The sequence below is a fragment of the Peromyscus californicus genome, unplaced genomic scaffold, assembly GCF_007827085.1.
Source record: "Peromyscus californicus insignis strain IS unplaced genomic scaffold, ASM782708v3 Scaffold_9__1_contigs__length_137607984, whole genome shotgun sequence".
Lineage (NCBI taxonomy): Eukaryota > Metazoa > Chordata > Mammalia > Rodentia > Cricetidae > Peromyscus > Peromyscus californicus.
Genome location: NW_026294617.1, coordinates 53,680,798 through 53,701,279, shown reverse-complemented (window position 1 = coordinate 53,701,279; position 20,482 = coordinate 53,680,798). Strand labels below are relative to the sequence as shown.

Here is a 20,482-nt window from a genome sequence, read left to right as displayed (position 1 = left end):
CAGGAGTTGGTTTTCTCCTTCTGCTATGTTTGTTACAGAGCTCCAACTCAGGTCAGCAGGTTTTAACAGCCTGTGCCTTTACCCACTGAAACATCTTGTCCCCAACCATTCCTTCTGCATCAGGTTTTAGTTAGGAGACACGGCTTTCTCACGGAGAGATTTTAGAACTAGAATTGCCAAACGTGTAAAATTTTCAAGAGCTAAAGATAATCGACATAGAGTAAGTGCTTCGTGCAAGGGATTTGACTGGACACTTTATCTGTGTCATTTGGCCTCTGTAACAATCCTGTGTCACTCCTTTTCATGGATGAGGGCATCTACCAACCTCCCTTAGTATGCCAAGCAAGAAAGCGGTAAGCTTCAGCCGAGGCCAAGGACAACAGTCTTCTCAAGTTCATACTGTCCCGAACACCTATTCCAGCAAAAAAGACATAGAAGTTGCCAGCACTGTTCATGGCAAATGCTACCTTCTTTCACTTTTCTAGCACTCATTTCTCTCTGAGTCAGCTCCCTATAACAGGCTATGCAATGTGCCTTTCTCTTCCCTTCTTTACCTTTCTCCTGGAGAACTCTCCTGAGGATGGTCCATCTTCTCTACGGACGTCTTTCATATCACTCATTGTCCATGACAGTCGCATAGACATGGTTTCACTGAAGACACCTACTTAGTCACACCTGTTCACTCTGTCTTCCCTGGAGTCAGTACACATTTTAGGATCTCTGTGAAAATCTAAAACTTTTATATAATTATATTACATATGATCCTCAGAGCTTCTTGGCAATACTCCCCTTTATTTCCTATGATTTAGGAGACATACTTTTGTGGTAAGCCAACCCGCGTTTCCACTGGAGATCTCATGTATGTCAGCGTGTATCACGTTTTACAGTGCTATCTGCACATGTGTGTTTCTGCGCACACACACGTGAACTTTTTCTAACACCTAATCATTCTGTCTTCACACTGCCATCATATAGATAAAATTGTATATGGTTCTGACACATTTCTTTAAGACAAATAAAAGGCTGTTTTCAAGCGCATGTTATCAGTGAGAGAGTTTTGCAAGTTTGCAAGTACTTGCTCATTTGAACGTCAAAGAGGTTGTCCCACTTGGAAATAAGAAAAGTAATTTTATTACATGTGTGTTTATTGTCTCTCACAGTACAATTTGTTTTTGTCTGTATTTTCAAAATCTCTTAAAATGTTGACTTATAAAAAAGTAAAAATGATTCCAAATAATATTAAAGTAATAACAAAAGGAGAGAAATGACCAGGGTAAATAATCCACATATTTGCTAAAAATAAGTACAGATTTTTGTTTTTTTCTGATATAACTTCATTAGAAAGATTTATGATTATGTTAAATTTTACATTAGAATATAGATTGTTCTGGGGGAGACTTCTTCCAGGGTACAATGTCAGTTTTTTACTGTTCTTTCTAAAAACACAGTTAAAGTGAATATTAATATGACACGATGACTCAGTATCTTACAAATAACTTAGCAAAATGGACTTTTAGAAGAGTGAAAAGTGCTTTTGATAAATACTCTCAGTTAATTTCTAATCTAGAAGGAGATGTATTTGATGGTCACAGCCTATAATTAGTGAGATCAGTAATCTGTGGTTTATCAGAACTGAGCGAGTGGGGAGATCTGGCTAGGGCAACTGCCATGGTCAAATATAAGTGCACTTAAATTTGCTTTGTTGCGTGGTTCTCTTCAGAGAGTCAAGACAGTACATGCCCCTCATGAGAAATTTTCTGCAGCATCAAAATCGAGTAAGTTTTACTTCATGGCAACAGAATTTTATGTCACAGACAGTAAGTACTTGGGTAGATGTCAATGAGTACTGAACACTAATTGATACGATATAGCCATATGCACACACACACGTTCACATGGTGGCATGCAATGGTTGAGAAATCACCTTTTGGATCTATTAAAAGATCTGTCACTTTTAGGTCACAGTAAGATTTTGGGGGCTGGCATCTCACAGTAGAAAGCTCTCTTGATGACGGTGGTGTGTGAGGGTTGTTTGTTGTTTGCCTTGTTCATGATGCTCAGCCAAGGAGACACTTCCTTTCAGATCCTGTCTTCCAAACCCCAGGGCTCTGTTCTGGGCAGTTCAGCCTAATGGAATTAAGCCTGACATGTTTCAACTCTATTTCTTTATAAAATAAACATAAAACAATGGCTTAGATTTCTAATAAAACTCTTGAAGCACAGGGAACTCCAACTTTCCCTGTTCTTTACACATCTGTAAATAAAGCACATTTATTTACAGGAACACAACAGGATAAATCAACATAAATTTGAAATCCACCGCAGCATATTAAATGGCGCAGTCTCAGTCAAAGGGAGGCTGACCCCGAGGCTTCGTGCAGTTTGAAGCTAATTGTTTTCGTCAGGATGGGAACGGCTGAAAGTCCATGGCTGTGTCCCACCAGTAAGGCTGCAGTAACTGAGCTGGCCCACAGAGAATGGGCCCACTTTGTAGCGACACAGCGGGCCCAGACACCACCTATTCTGCTCTCCAAACTGTCATGCATAACAACTTTATTGTGCTAAATTGAACTTGAAAGCAACCAAAGGCTATGAGAAGGAGAGGCTATGAGAAAAGTGTGCTGTCAGCGCTGGCAAAGGCTGACCTGGAAAGCAGGCTCAGGGAAGGCGAATAAAAGACCAGGCCCCATGAGCACACCATATTGTTTCATTTTAAAGTATGATTCCCATACCAGAGAAAGTAGCAAATGTGATGTAAATTTATTTAAATAGATTCGACCGCTTAAAAGTTTTTCAGCCGCTCTTATCCAACTTTCCCAGCTCTCTGATTCGTTACTTACAGTGGGAATATAATGACATATAGTCATCATTGTAACAGCTTCTTTGCAGGGGCACAATGATGATTAATAGCCAGCAGCAAATTTTCACATGGGCTCTGAAGCACTATGGTATTAAGCAGCCAAACAGTCCCAAATCCCCCTTTTCTGTTCCACTGAAAAGTCCCCCCTTGTACCTTGCAGATAGGAACAAAGCTTATCTTAATTCCAATCAGCTTTTCCCCATTCAAAGGGACCTTCTCTCTTTCATAATTGATTCATGTGCATTTTTTAGGGTTCCACTGAGCTGAAGCCACTTTTCTCCCTTTCTCTGTTCTGTCCCCACACCAGCACCCCTCTTTTTTTGAGGGAGTGAAGAGTTGGAAACATTCAACAAGAACAACACCATCAAAAAAAAAATCTGTGGGCTGTTTTTTTTTTTTCCTTACCAAAACTTTTTGCTAAATAGATTTCTCAATTAATACTTGTGTGTGCTTTTCATTTAAAGGATTTATGACAAAAGTGACTCCTGGATGTCTCCATCACGAGTTTTAGTTATTAAAAAGTATGAACTGAAATGTGGAAGGTAGAAACCCTGCATGGACGCCCTGTTCCTGTGGGGAACTCTGAGCAGCTTTAGATCCTGTGAAAGCCCCACAGCTGGTGCAAGAACAGAGCCCCTGGCTCCAGATGCACCCTTTATTTTCTCCCTGTGCTGGTAGCCATGAGAGAAGGTACAAATGACCAAAATAGAAGGCAGAAAATTGAAAGCTCCACACCATGGTACCCTTATTAAGTATCCTTTCACCCCATAGCAGTCTTACATCGTAATTACTAGCAAAATCCCCTGTGTTGTCTGAAGAAGTGCCCCTCATCCATAGTTTCCACCCCCTGTGGTAGCAGCACACATGACAGACATCATCCAGTGCTGTCTTGGGAAGGGATTGCCACAGTAAACTCATATGTGCCTCTGTGATGATAGAGTGGCCACTTAATACAGAGCATTGGTCGATATGTTTGAATATTTGTTTACATTTCATACAGCTCTGCCCCCACTTTTTCTCTATGAGCAGTGTGAATGTGTCCCTGTTTCCTCAGGACCCACCTCACTCTTTCCTATTATCCTTATGTAAGTACTGACAGTGATTTCTCTTCACCTATACGTGTCCAGATCTGAACAACTTGAACACCCCATGCCTTTGCCCAGGAAATGACCCCGAATGACTTACAAAAACCAGAAGGGCAGGCCATGTCATACCTGAGTGGCTGTGGATTGTCTTCTATGTTCACAGTTTAGGAGGAATGAGCCAAATTTGGAAGCTCTGCTTCCAACTTGTGTTTTTCTCTGTTCTGAGGTCGGCTGACCCTACATAGCTTCTTTGATTTGTGGCAAAAAAGACCATTTACTGAAAGACATATTATAAGCTACATTTTAAATGTGACTCTGTCCCATGGCTGGGTCACAGTTCTTGCTGTGAATCAGAGCAAATACTTGAGTGGCCAGATAAAAATACTCTGTCATGGTACAGAGCAGGGGCCTTTCCTATGGCTTAGTGTCTCCAAAAGTAAGTGAAGAATATATCAAATGGATGAAAGAAATTGTGTTCATCATTTTCACTCCAATGCTTTTTAGAAAAAAACAACACGTGAAAGTGGTTATCTTATATTGTATGTCTTTCATAGTTTTCATTCCAAATTTTAAACAAGTGATGGCAGTCCGGTATTTGGGTTATAGAATCAGAATTTCTCAGAGAGTGTGACAAATCCATATAGCAATGTCCCTGGACATTGAACTAGAGATGTGGATTATGGAATTGGAAGAGAAGTGAAACATTATGTGTCGTACAGAGCCCCCTGCAATGGGGTCACCACAGAAGCTTGGATGTGTGTCAACTCCAGAAAATTTTGGAATAAATGGACTCTTGATATGCTGCATTCAGAACAGCTACAACAAACCGACAGCTTCCTTCTATCTGTAAAAACATATTCTATATTCAAGCTCTGCCAAGACAGTTATCTAAGAACTGTGACAGCCCTTTGTACCACAGGCCGCCATCCTCCTCAGCCTAACCTGGGCCTGCCCTGTAAGTATAGACACCCATCACTCCTCCTAAGATCATTCTCTCAGAAATGAACCAAGTCAAGTACAGTCAAGATGTCATCTGATTAGTCTTAAAAAGTTCTAAAAGGAATTTTTGTTGGGAGCTTACTTGTGAAGTGTAAGACAAATTGCTAAATGGTCTTACTAATAAAAAAAACCCCAGAGCCAGATATTGGGGTGCAAATAAAAGATCAAAGGGATAGAACAAGCCACAGCCAACCTCACCTCACCAACTCCTCAGCCTATCCTCTTTCCTCAGACTGGAAGCCTCTGAGTCCTTACCCCAAAGCGTCTCCGCTGAACTGCTGCTAAAAAGCATCTAGTTCCTGGTCCTCACACCTTATATACCTTTCTGCTTCCTGACATCACTTCCTGAGAATAAAGGCATGTGTCCTTCCCAAGCAAAGACTTGAGGTCTCAAGTCCTGGGATTAAAGGCGTGTGCTACCACGCCTGGCTGTTTCCAGTGTGGCCTTCAACTCACAGAGATCCAGACAGATCTCTGCCTCCCAGAGTGATAGGACTAAGGGTATGTGCTGTGGGATGGTCTGTATGTCAAATGCTCTGATTGGTCAATAAATAAAACACTGATTGGCCAGTGGCCTGGCAGGAAGTATAGGCGGGACTAACAGAGAGGAGAACTGAGAGAACAGGAAGGTGGGAGGAGACACTGCCAGCCGTGGCCATGACAAGCAGCATGTGAAGATGCTGGTAAGCCACGAGCCATGTGGCAAGGTATAGATTTATAGAAATGGATTAATTTAAGATATAAGAACAGTTAGCAAGAAGCTTGCCACGGCCATACAGTTTGTAAGCAATATAAGTCTCTGTGTTTACTTGGTCGGGTCTGAGTGGCTGTGGGACTGGCGGGTGACAGAGATTTGTCCTGACTGTGGGACAGGCAGGAAAACTCCAGCTACAGGTGTGTGCCACCATTGTCTGGCCTCTGTGTCCAATTTGATGGCTGGCTCTGTTCTCTGATCCCCAGATAAGTTTCATTGGGGTGCACAAATACAACATCGCCACAGTGAAGTGAATGGATAGTCTTGATGCCAGTTCAACCATTCTGTCCTTTGTGGTAGCAATCTGCCTTCTTCAGTGGGATGATAGGATGGATGATCACCAGATTTCAACCTTTGGAAATTCCTTGCTGTAAGCTCCACATGTTTGTAAGTCTCTGGGAGTCTAACAAGAAAACCTGTTTCACTTAAGCTTTTCGGTCATCTTTCTTGTATCTATTCTCAAAACTTTTGACTGATTCTGTTAAGTCTTTAACAAAGATGCACACATTTACTAAAAACCAGAGCAAAGAGACTGTTTGTTCTTGAATAGCAGGGTAAGTCTGAGCTGCACTACATCTGATTTGAACACACTAAATAAGATATTTTCTGATTTATCTTTCTGTCCTCATTTTACATAATATTATGCCTATGAGAAATATAGTTGAAATGTTGTTTTAAACCACCACAGTCTCAGGATTGAGTGGATAATATTCCTTTATATTACCATGGTAGTGTGGCCATGAACACCTCATATTCATGAGAGACTGTTACTGGCTTAGAGGAGGATTTTTACATTCAACTGTTGTCTTTCAAACCGGAGGTTCTCAGAGGGACTCCTAGGTACATACAGAAGGATTCAAGAATCCTGTACTGGTCTTGTTCTCTGGCACCATACAAGGAACTGCAGATCGGAATGCCTCCTTAGGTTTGGGATTGAGATTGTAGTGCTACCTCGTGTTTTACTCTCATGCACACCCCTTCAGCTGCTCCCTCACTCAGTGACATCATTCAGATCCCGTAGTACTTCTCCCTCACAGAGGAAAAATTCCTTTATACAAAGAATGTAAACCAAGACTCATTACTCTTATAGAGACAATGTCAAACCCTTTGCTACAAAAACCTAATTCTACCTAGCTGCTCAAGTTTTTTACTTTGTGTCCTTATACTATCTTTCCCCTGTCCAAAATCATCAAAGCCAAGGCAGTAACTCACTATCACACAGTATTTATATTTAGAAATATCAACTCTCTTAATTGTGGCAACTCAATTGGATACAAGGTAGCTTCCAGTGCTCTGTGGTAGAGTGAAGAATGATAAGTACAGCTGATGGCAGTTAATAAAATATTGTAAAGTAGCCGGTAGAAAAGATTTTTTAAAAATATTTCTGAAATGTAAGCTATGATACACATCTGGGGTGACAGATGTGCTTATTTCCAAGAATATATGTATTATATATATATATATATATATTATATATATTATATATATATGTGTGTATGTGTGTGTGTGTGTGTACGCATGTATATATACACATATATGTGTGTATGTGTATATGTTACTCATATGTGTAGCTTAAGTTTTCCTGCCTGACCCACAGTCAGAACAAATCTCTCTCACCTGCCAGTCCCACAGCCTCTCAAACCCGACCAAGTAAACACAGAGACTTATATTGGTTTCAAACTGTATGGCCGTGGCAGGCTTCTTGCTAACTGTTCTTACAGCTTAAATTAATCCATTTCCATAAATCTATACCTTGCCACATGGCTCGTGGCTTACCGGCATTTTCACATGCTGTTTCTCATCGTGGCGGCTGGCAGTGTCTCTCTGACTCAGCCTTCCACTTCCCAGCTTTATTCTCCTCCTTGTCCCGCCTACACTTCCTGCCTAGCCAACGGCCAATCAGTGTTTTATTTATTGACTAATTAGCAACACATTTGCCATACAGAACATCCCACAGCACTTCCCCCCTTTTTTTTTTTCAAAAAGGAAGGTTTTAACCTTAACAAAGTAAAATTACATATAATTTGGGAATTTGGGCGTAGCTTCTCTTACTACTTCCTGCTGGAGGGGGGCGCTGTATCTTATGGGGAAACAAAGAAAATTTTAGGATTATGGAATAGTCCATGAGGCTGTATCGTCTGAGCCAGATGCCTTCAAACCGTTCTGGATGTTGGATCATCTGGGCCATGGTGTCATCGGAGACCTTTCAGGGGGTCTTGGCTGGTCAAACCTGATGTATCTTAATCTGGAACAAATCCATAGCCTCTGGCTTTCTGTGGAAACAAAAGAGACTCTTTTCCAAAGCAATATATCCTTATATCCAAATTTTGAAGTCAAGGTATCTTTAAAATATATATATTGGTTTAACTCAACAGCTTTTACAATCAAATGTTTTTCTGCAGTTAAAAATCCCAAAGAAAACACAATCCAGATTCTCTGTGTAATATCCATTTTTACGTGGCTTATTTTTTATACTACCTTTACTGTCTCTTTAAAGACTTTATTTTTTAAAACTATGTATTTGTTTCTATAACTCTATATATCACCTTTTTTGTCTCTTTCAAGCCTACGTATCTTTTACACACATTGTAAACTATTACATCTGAATCTGTCTTATTGTGAATCTCTTGCTTTAAACTGCAGCAGCTGTGGCTGCTGGCTCCGCCCACCTCAGCTTCCCAACATTGGCAGTTGTTTACCGCCAGCTCTGGGAGCTATCGTGGGTCTATGCTTTTATCCAAGCAGCGTGTAGCCCAGAAACCCTTTTTTGTTTTTCACTAGCAAAGGCTAAATCCACCATGTAGCTTAATGTGCCACTTGCAGAGGCCTCATTCCCGCCATACTGCAGGTCGAGCACGCACTCTAGGAACCCACCAGTAGCTCAAACAGGCAGCTGCCGCTCATTTGAGAGAGACAATTAGGAAGCTGTTTTTAGCTCCGTTTTAGAATCTTTTTTTCTCAGTTTTTAGGTGGAAACTCTTGCCACCACGTTGGACGCCATTTGTAGCTTAAGTTTTCCTGCCTGACCCACAGTCAGAACAAATCTCTCTCACCTGCCAGTCCCACAGCCTCTCAAACCCGACCAAGTAAACACAGAGACTTATATTGGTTACAAACTGTATGGCCGTGGCAGGCTTCTTGCTAACTGTTCTTACAGCTTAAATTAATCCATTTCCATAAATCTATACCTTGCCACATGGCTCGTGGCTTACCGGCATCTTCACATGCTGTTTCTCATCTTGGCGGCTGGCAGTGTCTCTCTGACTCAGCCTTCCACTTCCCAGCTTTATTCTCCTCCTTGTCCCGCCTACACTTCCTGCCTAGCCAACGGCCAATCAGTGTTTTATTTATTGACTAATTAGCAACACATTTGCCATACAGAACATCCCACAGCACATATGTATATAATTTTTAATAGTCAATAAGATGCAAATATACAAAAAACCAAAGTGAAGTTTTTGAATCTCTTGGTTTCTGCTGTGCCCTTGACATACTTAGGTTTTTCTAATCATTACTCTGCTTTCCCACATTTTTCTTTCTTCTTTTTTGATCACTAACAAAACTCTGATTTATTTACCCAGGTGTCATGAAGAACTCAGCTCAGAAAAGGCAAGCCCATGTCGATAAAACAAGTTTAATTGATCTGCAGTTTTCATTATAATTGTTTTTTTCCCATGCCAGGGTTGGGTTTCGGGAAACGTAAGACAAATCTCCTGTTGTAGGAGGGGCAACAGACAGGTGTAGGAAGCATCTCACCCTCCCTGCTAGTTTAGGTATCATTTGTAACTAGACAGGAGCATGGGATGGTGGTAGCAAGACAGAGATGCTACAAGAATACTAACAAAGCTGAACCACAGCTGTGACATTTGTGAGACATTAACTAGTCAACATAGAAACTGCCATTCAAGAATTCCTAATAGTAAACCTCCACTGTTCAAGTTATTTATAGCTGGGAATTTGCTACTTGCAGCCCAAAGCACATCAACTGAACCCCACATCTACTCTTTTCCCAGGTATTCTTTCCTTGGTATATGCAGCTTTCTAGTTTCTCCCATTAAACATAGTAGAATGGTAGGACTCAGAATACTGAAGCTGGAAGCCCAGTAATATTAGCCCATTTGGTCTTACTAAGTCTCTGCAGTTTATTATGGAGCGAATCACTTTAACCGAGAAAGCAGCAAATGTAAGGTTACACAGTCTAGTCTGAACCCAAGAGTACATATAGACTTCTAGCTGTCTGAATTCCAATGTCTCTCCATTCCTTCCAACTTCCTCTCTTTCTTTGCACTCTCTCAATTCAGTCACACTACATTTAAAGTTAACATCTCTATACTGTGGTATACTCACAGATCAGGGCCTCATTCAACCCACGTCAGATAAGCTTCTTTCATTAGATGGGAAATTAACACAGAGATCCACAACATGTGAAGAGAGCTAGAGCCTTTGGAATACTCCGTCCTAAACAGGATGTCTTCATCAAACCTTTGCCCTCAAGGCTCAGTGATCTATACAGATGAGGAGGCAGATTCCAAAAGCCAGAGGCAATGGATGACTCCAGGGAAACAGTGTCTTCTAGACACAACAGGACTGATGCATGTACAAAGTCACAGAGACCACAGTAGCAAGCACAGGAAGTTCAAAGATTCAAGCCAGACAGTGTCCCAGCACTGGGAGGGGAGGCTGAATATGGGCTCCCCACCCCTAATTAAGGAGATATCTGCAACTGATATCCATCAGCAAAGGAAAAATCAGTTTTCTCTAATGGAGTGTCACCGGGTATGTTAACCACAGTTGAGGGCAAGTCCGTGCTCTCAGGGGACTTGAGAGTTAACTAACACAGAATGAACTAAATGTCATTTTTGTGGACCTTTTGTTTCACTTTGGCTTGTTTGGGTATTTTTCTGTCTTATTAGTCTCTTCCCTGTTTGTTTTGATTCCAGTATCCACATGCATCTTCACACACTTGCACCTACACATGGGAACACACACACACACACTCACAGAGGCAGAGATGGGTGAGGCTAAAATATGCCCAGCATGCTGAGATAATTTAGTTAGCATAGGACATTTTTAAGGACTTCTAGGAAGATCTCTATACTACACCTTCTCAAGAGCTAAGATTTCTGTGTTGGAGTGGTGTTTGGTAATCTCCCTATCTGTTTGTTGTATTTCGCATATTGAATTTGCAAGGACCTAGTTTTAATGTATAAAGTATATATAATGAACTGGGATTATATTCAAACCTTATACAAAGAAAAGATACATATGAGGTGAGCTGTGCAAATCCATCCAAATCAACTGCTCTAAAGTCTGAAGACACCACACTGACTCCTGGATCAGTTAAGTGTTCCCACGTTCTGAGTGCTTTCACAGTATGATGGGCCAGGAAAAAGTGTGACGGACAGGAGAGCAAGAGACCTCAGGCAGTTCTGGGCCCTTGGTCTTGACATCAGGCAGGCTCTGGGTCGCTTGTCATTGATCTGTGCTCATCATCCCAGCATACTGATCTTTCTACTGATCTTTCTTAATGTGAGAAATACTAGGCAGTGATACATTTTGTAATACTTCTTCTAGCAGCCAGCCTCATTGATAAAGTGAGGCAGACAGTTTTATTAACAAACTTAAACATAATTGAAACTGCACATGTGTTTTAAAATTATCCCTTGTCAAAAAGATATTTTTATATAATATGCACTAATAAATTATTTTCTGAAATTATGATCAATAAAAATAAGATTTACATTTAAAATTTGATATTGTTTTTATTTTCATTTTTTCTATGTAACTCGCTGGCTGGCCTGATATTCATTATCTAGGCCAAGGTAGACTTAAATGTGTGGCATTCTTTGGCTTTGGGTTCTCAAGTGCTTAGATTACAGATACACACCATGACACCTAGCTTAATTATTTTTAAGTACATAGCTCAGTGTAATTAAGTCATCCACAATGTGCACCCATTACCACCACCCTTCTGCAGAATATTACTAATCTTTCAAAATAGGAACTGCACTCATTACAAACAGAGATATGGAGATATGCAGATTTCCCTTCTAGGCTCTAGAAACCTCCATTCTGCATTCTGTTTCTGGAATTTGACTCTTCTAAGTATCTAATATTAGTGGAATAACACAATATTTGTCTTCTCTGGCTGGCTTATTTAGTTCAGCAAATGAAATAATTTGAACATATGTTAGAATTTCTTTGCTTTTTAAGTCTTAATAATATTTCATCGTATATATGAACTATATTTGGTTTTCTATCTGTCAATGGATATTTGGGTCGCTGTCTGGTTTTTTTTTTTTTTAAGTTTTAAATGATAGTGTTAAGAATGTGGACATGAAAATGCCTCTTTGTGTGCCTGCCTTCAGTTAGTTTGGGAATGTGATCAGAGGCGCAATTCCTGGATCATATATTAACTCTGTGTTTAACTTATGGAAATCCCAATGGAAACTAGAGCAGACCGACAACTTTATGTCTCCATCAGAAGTATGTAGAGTTCTAATTTTCCTGTGCCATTGTCAGCATTTGCTATTTTCTATAGCTATTTGTTTAATTATTTAACAACAGGCATCCTGATGAGTGTTAAATAATATATCATTGTGGTTTTTAACTTAAATTTTCTTAATAATTATTGAAATTGAAAAACTTTTTTTCCTTCCTTCCTTCCTTCCTTCCTTCCTTCCTTCCTTCCTTCCTTCCTTTTTTCCTCCCTTTCTTTCTCCCTTCCTTTCTTCCTTCCTCCTTCCTTCTTTTTCTTTCTCTAGAGATCAAACCCAGGGCTTTGGTCAAGATAACCAGAGTTCTGCTACTAAGCAATATACAGTCGCTGTGTATCTTCTTGGATAAATGTCTGTTCAAGCATTCTCCCTGTTTTTGGGTTGAAGGCTGTTTTTTTCTGGATGATGGTAGGTCATAAGAATTCTTCATAGAGTCTAGATATGAATCCCTCACCAGCTATGTAAGTTCCAAATGTCTTCTCTCATTCTATGAGGTGTTTTATTCTTCTGTTCACAGTGTCCTTTGATACAGAGGAAGTTTTCATTTCAGTACAGTGTGATTTGGCTGTATATTTGTTGTTCTTGTTCTTCTGTACCTCTGTTGTGAGTCCCAAGAAATCACTGCCAAATCCAAAGCAAAGCTTTCTTCTATGTTTTCTCAGAGTTTTATGGTTGTGGATCTTTAATCTACTTAGATCTACTTTTCTAAATGGTGTTAGAATATTTTATTGTTGTTCAAAGTGTGGTTTAAACATTCTTTTGCATTTGGACAGCCAGTTTTCCTGGCAACCTTTGTTGAAAGGACATAGCAATTCATTTATAGTTGTTATCTTCTCTGTGCATTTTCTTGAGAACAGAGGAAACGAGGCACAATAGATAAGGGATTGCAGTCAGCTACTACTGTTTGAATTACCAGATGCAACACTTGTTAAGAAGTGGTATCGAGTGATTAACGCCTGAAATTTGTTTTCTTATTTCTAGTCTACCATATATCCTACCCTGTGAATAACACTCTGCTAGACCATAAAGGTTGAGCATAGACAGACAGATAGACAGAGACAAAGACTGAGAAGTTAATGAGACAGACAGACACTACCCTTTTGAAGTTTAAGTTATGGTGACCTGTTGCTTCAAAGTAGAATGTATAATAAAACCAGCTTCTTGAGGTTCCCATGAGGATGAAATGAGGGAAGATTGACAGCACATGAAAAATGGTCATAGCTCCCAAACTACGGATTCCTTTTTCTTTGTCTGAAAAACGCACTCATAATAACTATATGTTGTTTAAATATTGGTCCACAGAGGCTATGCTATTGTCCCACCAAGAAGTAGAATTCTTCAGCCTCAACCAAGGTACAAAAAGGGATAATCTCTCCTTATGAAACAGCAACAACAAAAGTGACGACAAGCATAAGTAGTGAAGGAAAGGCATTCCCAAGAGAGGGCAGAAACATAAAGTGAACCCCACAATTGATTCAAATTAATAACACATTCTCCAAACTGTGTCATGGGAGGGAAGCCTACACTGAGTCCACCAGACTCCTTGTGTAGTTCAGTGTCTGAGGAGACAAAGACATGAGGTCTGACGGCTGAATTGACAACACACAGAGACAAGGAAGTCCAGAGTTCTGCAGAAGGCACCTGAATTTCTTACGTTTCTTGTTGCCGTCAAATGTCTGTCAAGAAGCAACTTAAAGAAGAAAGGTCTTTTAAGCCACAGCTTGAGGTGGTACCCCTTTACCCTCCGACATGCCAAAGACGGTCCCGTGGCAGGCAGTTGGTGGAGGATCACACTGCAACCACAGTCAGGAAGCTCAGTGCAGACCGAAAATGAGGTGGAACTGGGAAATCCGAAGGCCCACACCCAGTTGAAGCCGAACTGGAACTGGCAGAGATGTGGTCTGTAGAGATAATGAAGATAAAGAAAGACCAGAGTTCCAAAGACTTTAAAACACTACAACTGGGATAGCTAGTGCACGGATGGATTGACAGCACAGGTGAGAAGACAGATGAACTTGAAGACGTGCAACAAAAGCTATTGAAAACGAAACACACCACAAAAAGTAATTAAAAAGACGAAAAGATATGGGATCTGAGTGGTAACTCCAAAACACTTCATATGTGTGCAAATTAGAGTCCCTTAAGCAAAGGAAGAGTCAAAGAAATAGTTAAAATAATGAGACATTTTCCAAATTCATCAAAAATTATCCAACAATTTCAATGAATTCCAACAAGAACATGAGCATATCATCACACATGGTAGTCAAATTGCTCAAAACCAATGATCAAGAAAATTGTTCTTTAAAATAAACATAGGAAGAAAATGATTCATTTCTACAGAAGCAAAAAGCCATGATGAGTTCTAATACCCAGCAAAAATAACTTTTAAAAAGAAAGATGTTTCAAACACAACAAATAGAGGATTTGTCACACACAGACCAGCACCTGAAGGGAATTAAAGGAGCTGTGTGCAGTGGCACACATACACTTCTCTCACTCAGGAGGCTGAGCAAGGGCCTGAGAGTACAGTCCTTCTTGAGATACAAAGTAGAACTCTGTCTCAAAACAACAGACAAATCAAAGCAATAACAAAATAAAACAGAAACAAAAACTTAAAAGACAAAAAGGATGTTAAAATTATTTAAGGAAGAAAGATCATATGAGAATGAAAAGTATGAGAGATAACTATTTCACAAATAAGTTATTATCAAATTCTACTACTTAACATCACGTAAAGACAATGATTTAGAAAATTTACTTGTATATATTTTGTGAAGAGCTCTCAAAACTCAACACTATAACTAGAAAGGGTAGGAAATTCCCACCACAGATTCATGGTTGAAGAAATGAAACTGTTTATTTCCCTGAATTGATCATTCAACAATTTATTCATTGCCATTTTTATACCCAAAGACATATAAATACTATGTCCCAGTAAAACATGAGATTTGTTGATGAAGAGGGTATAGGTAAAGCATATGTTTCATCAGTAGCCATGAAGGGATAGGCCAAGATGCCTGGAAGTAAACCAATCGCGTCACTTGGAAGGGACAGTCTCTAACACATTGAGCTAGCTACAGGCTGTGCAGTGTACATCAGGTTCCCAGATTTGTGAGATGTCACGGTGGGGGCGGGGGCGGCCTTGGTGATTCAGCGCTCTTTGAGTCATTTCTGTTCCTCTAAGTAACCCCTCACCCATACTCCTATAAATAACCCTAATAAAACTCATTGGTTCACCAGGCTGTGCTTTGGTGGAATCTGTGCTTCTGTCTGTCATGGGCTCCCTATCCGGGATGGATAGACATATGTGTAATGTCTCCCTAGAAAACATTTTGTCACACAGCTGAGATGGTGAGAGAACTGGGGTAGGTATGACTAAATGAAGGACTGTAACAGAAAAACCAATTGGGGGCAAATTATATGAAAACACTGCTATGTTTGCACCTTCTGTGAATATACAATTATATCAAATTTTATTTTAAAAAGAACCACATGATTGGTTGTGGTTTTCTGTAATGGTCTCCATCTGTTGCAACACAAGTCTTCAGAAGAAATATATTTGATAGTGAAATTATATACTCAACACAGGATTTCTTGAAACTCAACAATAATTACATTAAAAAACTAATTTTTTAAATGGACAAGATTCAAACAAACACTTCATCAGAATGTCTATATGGACACACTAGAGCACATGCAATGATGGTTGGCCATGTTAGTCCCAAAGGACATGAATCTATAACTAGACTGAGATACCATTATGTGACTATTGCTGGAAATTTGACAACAGCCAGTACCATTCAGGGTACAACGACACCGAAACTGTAGTATTTTGGTGGTAACATACAATGGTTAAGAATCCTTCTGGAAAAGAGAGAGATTGTTTTTTAAAAAGTTAAAAATGTACTTAGCATATGGCTCATCCATATTAGCATATGGCTAATCCACTTATAGGTAAAATAAAGGTATATAGCTATTCAAAGTTTTGTTTCTGTGTTCTTATAGCAACTTTATTAGTAACATCTCTAGATTACCAATAACTCAAATACTTCTAGTGTCTGAAAAAGTAAACAGGTTGTGGGATGTCTACATAAAGGTTACCCATTTCAATGTATCATAGAATGAGTGAAGGAACTGTTGAGCCCACAATATATATGAACTGAAAAGTTATCTTGTAGAAAGAAGGAAAGAAAAGAACCTATCTTTTAGGATATGATAGTTATAAAATCCAGAATATGCGAGCCAGTTAGTGGTGATAGAAAGCAGGGCCAAAGATGTCTAGCGTTGGAGAGGAAGACAAAAGGGAAACCACAGAGGGGTACGGGAACAGTTTCAGATGATTAGTAATTATTTTGTCATGGTGATTTCTTAGCACAAATCAAATATTTCATTTTATCATCTTCTAGTTATTCTTTGAGTTAAAAATATACTTAAATAATTAAGATGGAATTGATTTCCCTACTCCTTGGAGATGCTTCAGCTAGGAGAACATGCAGACTAGGAGTTCCATCATCTCTGGTCTTTGTAAGGAAAGTCTGAGGAATTTTCCTCCTTTTGTTGAAGGACACTGACTTTTCGAGCTCCGAGCTGCTGTGTGAGAAATATGACTGTCCAGGGTCTGCTGTTCTGGAGAGATCTAGTAGCAAGTCCACACAGAGAGGCCAACATAAAGATTTCCAGTCTGAGCTGGGGCTGTCTTCTGATTGTGGCTGCTTCACACCATCAGGCGCTGGCATGATTTGTTACTCAGCAACAGATGATCAGGATAACACTCAATCTCTGTTCTCCAAATTAATAGCATAACTTGTTCTTTTCAGAAAAGATACTGTGTAAATGAGTCGGCAAATGTCATTTGATTGTGGGGTGTGTGTGTGTGTGTATATGTATATGAATGTGGAGTGTGTATGTGTTCGTGACTTTAAGTGTCCTTCTCTATCAGTTTTGCTTATTATTTTGATACATAATCTCTCACTGAACGTGAAGCTAGGCTCATGCCCAGCCTGGTGGATCCTCCTGTCTCTGCCCTGCTCCCATAATCTAGGTGCGTGCAACGACATTCAACTTTTTAATGAGTGCAGGTCTTGCTGCTTGCCCGAAAGCCTCTTACCCACTGGGCTATCTCTCCAACTCTATCATTTGCTCTTGATGTAGTGCTACATCATGCCTCATAATAAGTGTGTACATTAGAAAGCTGTGTTCTATTGTTTGTGCCCTAGCTTTGAGTGTAGAAAATAAATCAACAATGTCTACAGATGAAGAGAGTCATTAGGGTCAGTCTAACCCATTCAAATTTAGTGAAACAGTTTGGACTCTCCAAAGGACTTAAGAGACATCTGACCTGCCATGTCTCTTGGTGTATGATGTGACATGTCCTTATGATAGATGGAGAATTAAGTCTACATGTTATATACCACATGTATCAGTTATTGATTGTGATAACTATTATTATTGATTTTTAATGACTTCCTTCATGTAATGTCAAAGGAGTATTTTGTGTGTGCATGATTATCCTATTAACATTAAACCACAGGAAGCACAACATAAAAGCCTATTGGTGAAATTATTAAGGCCACTCCACGCAGTTAAAAGGGAGGTTTATTTTGTGGGGTAACTTACAAGTGAAGGGATAGGCTACAGGGTCTGGAAAAGGTGTAGCGCAGTCCGGCTCTGTTCTCTGGAGAACTCTGCTCGGTCTACCTCCAGCGTCCAGGGTCCAGGAACCAAGAGAGACGGCGCATCCGGATCTCGGTCTTCAGGGTCCTCTCTTGGCCCCGCCTTGTAGGCGTGACAGTTACCGAAGCCTCAATGGGGGTTGGAACTTCCAGATCAAAGCTGGAATGGCTACCCACTACAAAAGCTCTTATTTGTTATTAGGTAACTTCTCCCCTCCCCTGACATACACAATTTGTCTGCTACCTTTCATTTGGATTATTGTTGCATGCATGTATTTCAAACATTTTGTAGTTTGAAGTAATTTTAGCAATGGGACCATGTGAGGATAAAGCCTCATGGTTTTTATGCCCTCCTGTTGGAAGCTGATGGATTTGAGTAAATATACATACTTGATAACATAATCAGATTATGTAATTAGGTAATCAGGTAATTCATAGCCTTTACAAGAAGCAAAGACCTGAAGTGAAATTCTTCCAAACTTACAGGTGAAGTAAATTACTGGTTCCGAAGCCTGTTCTATGCTGCTCAATACATTTGGAAGCTTGTATCTCGTAAGTCTAGTGTCTCGTGTGTGGTGGAATTTGCTCATACTGGTTCACATGAGCCAACTGTTATTACCTCTTTCCAATTCCTTATCCTGCCACATCATATTGGAAATTTAAAATTATCTAGAATGGTAGTGTTCATATCACAAAATGGAAAATTCTGCAAGTCAAACCTCCATCCTACACATGAAACCCAAAAAAATATCATCAAGGAGGCTTCATCTAGCAACTAATAGGAATAGATGCAGAGACCCACAGCCAAACATCAGACAAAACTCTTGGAATCATTCCGAAGAGGGGGAAGAAGGATGGTAGGAGCCAGAGGGGTCAAGGACACCACAAGAAAACCCACAGAATCAACTAACCAGGCCTCATAAGGGGCTCATAGAGACTGAACCAACAATTAGGGAGCCTAGCATGGGTCTGACCTAGGCCCTCTGCATAGATGTTATGATTGCATAGCTTGGTCTTCTTGTTGGGTTCCTAACAGTGGGAGCAGGGGCTGCCTCTGACTCTCCACAGCTTTTGGAACCCTTTCCTCCTCCTGGGTTGCCTTGTCCAGCCTTAGTATGATGGGAGGTGTCTAGTCTTATTGCAACACGATATGCCGTGTTTGGTTGATGTCCCTGGGAGGTCTGCACTTCTCTGAAGAGAAACAGAGGAGAGGAACTGGGGAAGAGGGAGGTGGGGGGGGGGGGCGAGGGATTGAAAGGAGAGGAGGGAAAATTGTGTGGTCGGGATGTAATATATGAGAAAAGAATAAAGAAATAGAATTGTGATAACTGTATTTTTTAAATATAGATTCTCTTTATCAAACTGAGAAAATTCACTCCCATCTCTGCTTGCTTAGTACTGTTTATATTCAGAAATTGATGTAGGATTTTTTTAAATGTTTTTCTATGCATACAGAGATGATTTTTGTTTGTCTGTTAATGCAATGTGTTATCTTAACTGATTTTAAAAGACTTGTTTACTTTTATTTTAAAAAATCTCAGAACACATTGTCAAAATTTACTAGCACAACCCTAGTTATACTTCTGAGTACTCAGATACAAGTCAATTTTGGTAGATTTATCTGAACTGAGACTGATTTGAGCCATGGCAGACTATATTGGTAGGTGAGGTTAATGCCAAATGGGAGGGGTCTGAGTGAATACTGGAAAGGATAATGCACAAGCAATCAGTTACTAATAAGTATTGCACACATACACACACATACACATAATACACACACACACACACACACACACACACACACACACACACACACACACATTTCTTTGTTTCCAAAATTCCGCCAATCCCCATGGAACAAAATGGGGTTCCTTGACCTCTCCAGAAGAGGAAGAAGAAAGGGTTAGGTGGTGGGAGTTTTTGTGCCACCAGCTGTCAGAGTACAAGAAAGGCAGTTGAGTTCTGGGTGGCAAGTGCCAGGCAGAGGACAGGCTTGGACCCCGCAGAGCTGAAAGGAAGGAGCAAGCCTGTCTGGGGACACTCAACGCCAGGAGGCTTCAGGAAGATTTCTGCAGAAATAGAGCTAGTAAATGTTATCTTAAAGATGAGAGTGCAAAGTCCAGAGGGAGCCTTAATTGTAAATAGCATGAATGCAGTTTCTAGTTGATATTACTTTAAACTACAGTGTGCTCATTAATAAATGTTAAAATCCATATGTTACTATTTTAGAAAAAGACAATTTTTAGTAGAGAATACTCATTCTGGAAAACAGTGTTCCATGCTGAATCCTCTGATGACTGGTGAAAGCAACGTCCTTATAAATGGTGAGATGTACTAAAAACTGCGTGCTAGGAAACTAGCAACCTCGGGAATGAAGCCAGACCCACACTGTGTGCCCTATGATGAAATAAAGAATCAAGTTTGCCTGCTTATAAAGTTTGATGTCATCAACTGAGTAAACAATATTTTGTGGGCAAATTAGGTTAAAAGAAAATAAAAGACTTGGGAGAACTGCAGCTATATAACGGTTTTTCTCTAAGTGCTGATGATGCCCGTCCAAATAATCACAATGATCAGATTGCTTTTTCAATGATCATATTTTTAAGATGTAAAAC

General features: G+C 39.9%; 1 long non-coding RNA gene across 1 annotated transcript in view; it reads right to left on the bottom strand.

The window, feature by feature from the left end:
- Positions 1-13,814: 13,814 nt before the first annotated feature.
- Positions 13,815-20,482, bottom strand: part of LOC128106361 (uncharacterized) — a 39,060-nt gene continuing 32,392 nt past the window's right edge. The window contains exon 2 of the long non-coding RNA XR_008216674.1: positions 13,815-14,096. This is a non-coding gene — a long non-coding RNA (uncharacterized LOC128106361). The remainder of the gene's footprint in view (positions 14,097-20,482) is intronic.